The following is a 7,587-nucleotide window of genomic DNA, read 5'->3' as shown; positions in this document are numbered from 1 at the left end:
TCCTTCCTCACACTGGCTGCAGGGCAGAGGGCTGAATTCCAAGGCAGGGGGAGGGGCAGGGCCCCTTGCCCAAGGGGCTGTGGGGGAAGGGACCCCTGGGCCAGATCGGGGACTGCTGGGAGACCCCCTCTCCATCCGAGAGCTCACCTGGTCCAGGCCAAGGGTCTGGGTTGGGCCAGGCTGCCGGCTCCCTCTGAAGACAGACAGGGGTTCCTCGCCAACCAAAGTCCCCGAGGCCTCGTCAAGCAGGCGGCCTACCTAGGGCCGGCCGCCGTTGCCCTGCAGGTCTCTCCCACGGCAATGGTCACGGACAAGCTGTCTCCCATCGCCGTCACCTCCACCTTCGGTCAGGGGAACCCTGGCCTTTCCCACCGGCGGCCTGCGGGCTTGGGCCTGGGCTCCCTGCCAGGCCTGTCTCCCAGAGAGGAGAGGCCCAGAGTCTTCCCTCTGCCTTCTCCCTGACCTCTCTTTCTCTGTGTTTCTTTTCTGGCATGAGAGGGGCCCCTGCGCACCCCTACGACCCCTACCAATGAGCCAGCCCTTTCTCCTCTCGCCCTCCTCTTTCGGACCGTAGGAACGAGCGATTTCCTTTTCTCTGGGCTCTGGGGACGCAAATCGGCACTGCGTACCTATTGGGTGGTGAGACTTTTCCGCGGAAATCGTTTCTGCTCCCTTGAGGCACTGCGGTCAAGTGGGCTTACAGGTCCAGGTGTTCCATGGACCAGGGACATTCTCAGCAGCCATGGTGACCGTCCGAAGCGGACGTATGGCTTGTTTCGGCCCTGACTGGAGTCGTAACCATCACTTTTTAAAAATAAATAAATAAATAAATAAATAAATAAATTAACAAACAAACAAATAAATAAATAAATAAGAACCCGTCATCTTCAGCACATTTCGCTCGGCCAGAGCACGCCACGCAACCAGGTGATTTTCCTATTGATTGTCCTTCCTAGCTACCCTAGCAGGCAGTTCCACAGGTATCCTGTCAAGATTTCCACCCGAAAGCAGATAGCCCTTCTGGCCTTGGCGCAGCTGCCTAGTCGATAAAGCCCTGGGCACTGGTGCTCCTGAGGGCTGCGGGGACACCCGGGTCTACGCGGATGGCAGGTGGCTCTGGGCCCCAGGGCCCTGCCGGTGGGCCCTACTTGGGAATCCGTGCTCTTGCCTGGGGGGCGTCGGTTGCAGAGGGGCCTCCCGCCCCGTGCCTCTTCAGTCACTTTGGCTGCAGCTGAGCCTGGCACTGGGTTTGTGCGTGCTCAGGAGACAGATTCCTGCATGTCTCTGGACAGGCCCCGTGCCAGCTGGGACCTGAGCCTCAGCCCAGGTGCACCACCTGCGCTCAGGTTCTTGGACTTGCCCAGGGCAGCTGAGAGGGAGAAGATGGTCCTCGCCACGGAGGGAAGCAATTAGTGCCGACACCTGCCAGCGGGAGAAGCGCATCCAACAGCCCTGTGGGATCCAAGCCCCCTCTCGCTCCATCCGCTGCCTCCGCCCCACCCCCTCTTCTCGGGGCGCCCAGCCGGCGCCGGGGGGCAGGCGCCGGGCCTCTCGCGCCGCCGTTGACCGCTCTCCGACGCCCGCCGAGCCGGGACCAGGGCGCAGGCGCCCCAGCGCCCTGGGCCGGCCACGCCCACCGCCGCCCAGGCGCGCAGGCGCCCCTCACCCCGGCCCCCGCACACTCGCCCCGACCCCGCCCCGCCTGGTTGCTCTGGAGACGGTGGCCGCTGGCGGGAGGTGCCCAAGGCCGGGAGTGGCAAGACAGTTGTGACCGATGACACAGATGAGGGGGCCTTTGCTCCACCCGGCAGTTGTCCCCAGTGGCAGTGCCGGGACAGATGCGGCCGATAGGCATCCTGCCCAGACCCGCCGGATGCAGCCCGGGGAGCGTGTCCACTGCCAAGGAAACCTCAAGCGCTGGGGGAAACGGGGTTCCCAAACCTAGACACCGAATGCCACCAGGAGCCCACGGGCATGGAAGGGCTGGCGGACCCCTGACGTGGGAGGAGCCTGCTGGCTGGGGACTGGGCTAGAAGAGAAGCTCTGCTATTGTGTCCTGGACAGGTGTTCTCCCCTGGATGTCTGCTGAAAAGCCAAGAGACAGAAGAAGCTCCAGGAACAAGAAAGCGGCTCCCTTGCCCAAAGTCAGAGCCACAACTTCCACCGCTAGGGGCCACTGTTGGGTAGGAATGGTTCCTTCCTCACACTGGCTGCAGGGCAGAGGGCTGAATTCCAAGGCAGGGGGAGGGGCAGGGCCCCTTGCCCAAGGGGCTGTGGGGGAAGGGACCCCTGGGCCAGATCGGGGACTGCTGGGAGACCCCCTCTCCATCCGAGAGCTCACCTGGTCCAGGCCAAGGGTCTGGGTTGGGCCAGGCTGCCGGCTCCCTCTGAAGACAGACAGGGGTTCCTCGCCAACCAAAGTCCCCGAGGCCTCGTCAAGCAGGCGGCCTACCTAGGGCCGGCCGCCGTTGCCCTGCAGGTCTCTCCCACGGCAATGGTCACGGACAAGCTGTCTCCCATCGCCGTCACCTCCACCTTCGGTCAGGGGAACCCTGGCCTTTCCCACCGGCGGCCTGCGGGCTTGGGCCTGGGCTCCCTGCCAGGCCTGTCTCCCAGAGAGGAGAGGCCCAGAGTCTTCCCTCTGCCTTCTCCCTGACCTCTCTTTCTCTGTGTTTCTTTTCTGGCATGAGAGGGGCCCCTGCGCACCCCTACGACCCCTACCAATGAGCCAGCCCTTTCTCCTCTCGCCCTCCTCTTTCGGACCGTAGGAACGGAACGAGCGATTTCCTTTTCTCTGGGCTCTGGGGACGCAAATCGGCACTGCGTACCTATTGGGTGGTGAGACTTTTCCGCGGAAATCGTTTCTGCTCCCTTGAGGCACTGCGGTCAAGTGGGCTTACAGGTCCAGGTGTTCCATGGACCAGGGACATTCTCAGCAGCCATGGTGACCGTCCGAAGCGGACGTATGGCTTGTTTGGGCCCTGACTGGAGTCGTAACCATCACTTTTTAAAAATAAATAAATAAATAAATAAATAAATAAATAAATTAACAAACAAACAAATAAATAAATAAATAAGAACCCGTCATCTTCAGCACATTTCGCTCGGCCAGAGCACGCCACGCAACCAGGTGATTTTCCTATTGATTGTCCTTCCTAGCTACCCTAGCAGGCAGTTCCACAGGTATCCTGTCAAGATTTCCACCCGAAAGCAGATAGCCCTTCTGGCCTTGGCGCAGCTGCCTAGTCGATAAAGCCCTGGGCACTGGTGCTCCTGAGGGCTGCGGGGACACCCGGGTCTACGCGGATGGCAGGTGGCTCTGGGCCCCAGGGCCCTGCCGGTGGGCCCTACTTGGGAATCCGTGCTCTTGCCTGGGGGGCGTCGGTTGCAGAGGGGCCTCCCGCCCCGTGCCTCTTCAGTCACTTTGGCTGCAGCTGAGCCTGGCACTGGGTTTGTGCGTGCTCAGGAGACAGATTCCTGCATGTCTCTGGACAGGCCCCGTGCCAGCTGGGACCTGAGCCTCAGCCCAGGTGCACCACCTGCGCTCAGGTTCTTGGACTTGCCCAGGGCAGCTGAGAGGGAGAAGATGGTCCTCGCCACGGAGGGAAGCAATTAGTGCCGACACCTGCCAGCGGGAGAAGCGCATCCAACAGCCCTGTGGGATCCAAGCCCCCTCTCGCTCCATCCGCTGCCTCCGCCCCACCCCCTCTTCTCGGGGCGCCCAGCCGGCGCCGGGGGGCAGGCGCCGGGCCTCTCGCGCCGCCGTTGACCGCTCTCCGACGCCCGCCGAGCCGGGACCAGGGCGCAGGCGCCCCAGCGCCCTGGGCCGGCCACGCCCACCGCCGCCCAGGCGCGCAGGCGCCCCTCACCCCGGCCCCCGCACACTCGCCCCGACCCCGCCCCGCCTGGTTGCTCTGGAGACGGTGGCCGCTGGCGGGAGGTGCCCAAGGCCGGGAGTGGCAAGACAGTTGTGACCGATGACACAGATGAGGGGGCCTTTGCTCCACCCGGCAGTTGTCCCCAGTGGCAGTGCCGGGACAGATGCGGCCGATAGGCATCCTGCCCAGACCCGCCGGATGCAGCCCGGGGAGCGTGTCCACTGCCAAGGAAACCTCAAGCGCTGGGGGAAACGGGGTTCCCAAACCTAGACACCGAATGCCACCAGGAGCCCACGGGCATGGAAGGGCTGGCGGACCCCTGACGTGGGAGGAGCCTGCTGGCTGGGGACTGGGCTAGAAGAGAAGCTCTGCTATTGTGTCCTGGACAGGTGTTCTCCCCTGGATGTCTGCTGAAAAGCCAAGAGACAGAAGAAGCTCCAGGAACAAGAAAGCGGCTCCCTTGCCCAAAGTCAGAGCCACAACTTCCACCGCTAGGGGCCACTGTTGGGTAGGAATGGTTCCTTCCTCACACTGGCTGCAGGGCAGAGGGCTGAATTCCAAGGCAGGGGGAGGGGCAGGGCCCCTTGCCCAACGGGCTGTGGGGGAAGGGACCCCTGGGCCAGATCGGGGACTGCTGGGAGACCCCCTCTCCATCCGAGAGCTCACCTGGTCCAGGCCAAGGGTCTGGGTTGGGCCAGGCTGCCGGCTCCCTCTGAAGACAGACAGGGGTTCCTCGCCAACCAAAGTCCCCGAGGCCTCGTCAAGCAGGCGGCCTACCTAGGGCCGGCCGCCGTTGCCCTGCAGGTCTCTCCCACGGCAATGGTCACGGACAAGCTGTCTCCCATCGCCGTCACCTCCACCTTCGGTCAGGGGAACCCTGGCCTTTCCCACCGGCGGCCTGCGGGCTTGGGCCTGGGCTCCCTGCCAGGCCTGTCTCCCAGAGAGGAGAGGCCCAGAGTCTTCCCTCTGCCTTCTCCCTGACCTCTCTTTCTCTGTGTTTCTTTTCTGGCATGAGAGGGGCCCCTGCGCACCCCTACGACCCCTACCAATGAGCCAGCCCTTTCTCCTCTCGCCCTCCTCTTTCGGACCGTAGGAACGAGCGATTTCCTTTTCTCTGGGCTCTGGGGACGCAAATCGGCACTGCGTACCTATTGGGTGGTGAGACTTTTCCGCGGAAATCGTTTCTGCTCCCTTGAGGCACTGCGGTCAAGTGGGCTTACAGGTCCAGGTGTTCCATGGACCAGGGACATTCTCAGCAGCCATGGTGACCGTCCGAAGCGGACGTATGGCTTGTTTCGGCCCTGACTGGAGTCGTAACCATCACTTTTTAAAAATAAATAAATAAATAAATAAATAAATAAATTAACAAACAAACAAATAAATAAATAAATAAGAACCCGTCATCTTCAGCACATTTCGCTCGGCCAGAGCACGCCACGCAACCAGGTGATTTTCCTATTGATTGTCCTTCCTAGCTACCCTAGCAGGCAGTTCCACAGGTATCCTGTCAAGATTTCCACCCGAAAGCAGATAGCCCTTCTGGCCTTGGCGCAGCTGCCTAGTCGATAAAGCCCTGGGCACTGGTGCTCCTGAGGGCTGCGGGGACACCCGGGTCTACGCGGATGGCAGGTGGCTCTGGGCCCCAGGGCCCTGCCGGTGGGCCCTACTTGGGAATCCGTGCTCTTGCCTGGGGGGCGTCGGTTGCAGAGGGGCCTCCCGCCCCGTGCCTCTTCAGTCACTTTGGCTGCAGCTGAGCCTGGCACTGGGTTTGTGCGTGCTCAGGAGACAGATTCCTGCATGTCTCTGGACAGGCCCCGTGCCAGCTGGGACCTGAGCCTCAGCCCAGGTGCACCACCTGCGCTCAGGTTCTTGGACTTGCCCAGGGCAGCTGAGAGGGAGAAGATGGCCCTCGCCACGGAGGGAAGCAATTAGTGCCGACACCTGCCAGCGGGAGAAGCGCATCCAACAGCCCTGTGGGATCCAAGCCCCCTCTCGCTCCATCCGCTGCCTCCGCCCCACCCCCTCTTCTCGGGGCGCCCAGCCGGCGCCGGGGGGCAGGCGCCGGGCCTCTCGCGCCGCCGTTGACCGCTCTCCGACGCCCGCCGAGCCGGGACCAGGGCGCAGGCGCCCCAGCGCCCTGGGCCGGCCACGCCCACCGCCGCCCAGGCGCGCAGGCGCCCCTCACCCCGGCCCCCGCACACTCGCCCCGACCCCGCCCCGCCTGGTTGCTCTGGAGACGGTGGCCGCTGGCGGGAGGTGCCCAAGGCCGGGAGTGGCAAGACAGTTGTGACCGATGACACAGATGAGGGGGCCTTTGCTCCACCCGGCAGTTGTCCCCAGTGGCAGTGCCGGGACAGATGCGGCCGATAGGCATCCTGCCCAGACCCGCCGGATGCAGCCCGGGGAGCGTGTCCACTGCCAAGGAAACCTCAAGCGCTGGGGGAAACGGGGTTCCCAAACCTAGACACCGAATGCCACCAGGAGCCCACGGGCATGGAAGGGCTGGCGGACCCCTGACGTGGGAGGAGCCTGCTGGCTGGGGACTGGGCTAGAAGAGAAGCTCTGCTATTGTGTCCTGGACAGGTGTTCTCCCCTGGATGTCTGCTGAAAAGCCAAGAGACAGAAGAAGCTCCAGGAACAAGAAAGCGGCTCCCTTGCCCAAAGTCAGAGCCACAACTTCCACCGCTAGGGGCCACTGTTGGGTAGGAATGGTTCCTTCCTCACACTGGCTGCAGGGCAGAGGGCTGAATTCCAAGGCAGGGGGAGGGGCAGGGCCCCTTGCCCAAGGGGCTGTGGGGGAAGGGACCCCTGGGCCAGATCGGGGACTGCTGGGAGACCCCCTCTCCATCCGAGAGCTCACCTGGTCCAGGCCAAGGGTCTGGGTTGGGCCAGGCTGCCGGCTCCCTCTGAAGACAGACAGGGGTTCCTCGCCAACCAAAGTCCCCGAGGCCTCGTCAAGCAGGCGGCCTACCTAGGGCCGGCCGCCGTTGCCCTGCAGGTCTCTCCCACGGCAATGGTCACGGACAAGCTGTCTCCCATCGCCGTCACCTCCACCTTCGGTCAGGGGAACCCTGGCCTTTCCCACCGGCGGCCTGCGGGCTTGGGCCTGGGCTCCCTGCCAGGCCTGTCTCCCAGAGAGGAGAGGCCCAGAGTCTTCCCTCTGCCTTCTCCCTGACCTCTCTTTCTCTGTGTTTCTTTTCTGGCATGAGAGGGGCCCCTGCGCACCCCTACGACCCCTACCAATGAGCCAGCCCTTTCTCCTCTCGCCCTCCTCTTTCGGACCGTAGGAACGGAACGAGCGATTTCCTTTTCTCTGGGCTCTGGGGACGCAAATCGGCACTGCGTACCTATTGGGTGGTGAGACTTTTCCGCGGAAATCGTTTCTGCTCCCTTGAGGCACTGCGGTCAAGTGGGCTTACAGGTCCAGGTGTTCCATGGACCAGGGACATTCTCAGCAGCCATGGTGACCGTCCGAAGCGGACGTATGGCTTGTTTGGGCCCTGACTGGAGTCGTAACCATCACTTTTTAAAAATAAATAAATAAATAAATAAATAAATAAATAAATAAATTAACAAACAAACAAATAAATAAATAAATAAGAACCCGTCATCTTCAGCACATTTCGCTCGGCCAGAGCACGCCACGCAACCAGGTGATTTTCCTATTGATTGTCCTTCCTAGCTACCCTAGCAGGCAGTTCCACAGGTA

This window comes from Dasypus novemcinctus, chromosome 30 (genome assembly GCF_030445035.2).
Source record: "Dasypus novemcinctus isolate mDasNov1 chromosome 30, mDasNov1.1.hap2, whole genome shotgun sequence".
Lineage (NCBI taxonomy): Eukaryota > Metazoa > Chordata > Mammalia > Cingulata > Dasypodidae > Dasypus > Dasypus novemcinctus.
This window is presented reverse-complemented; position numbering follows the sequence as displayed.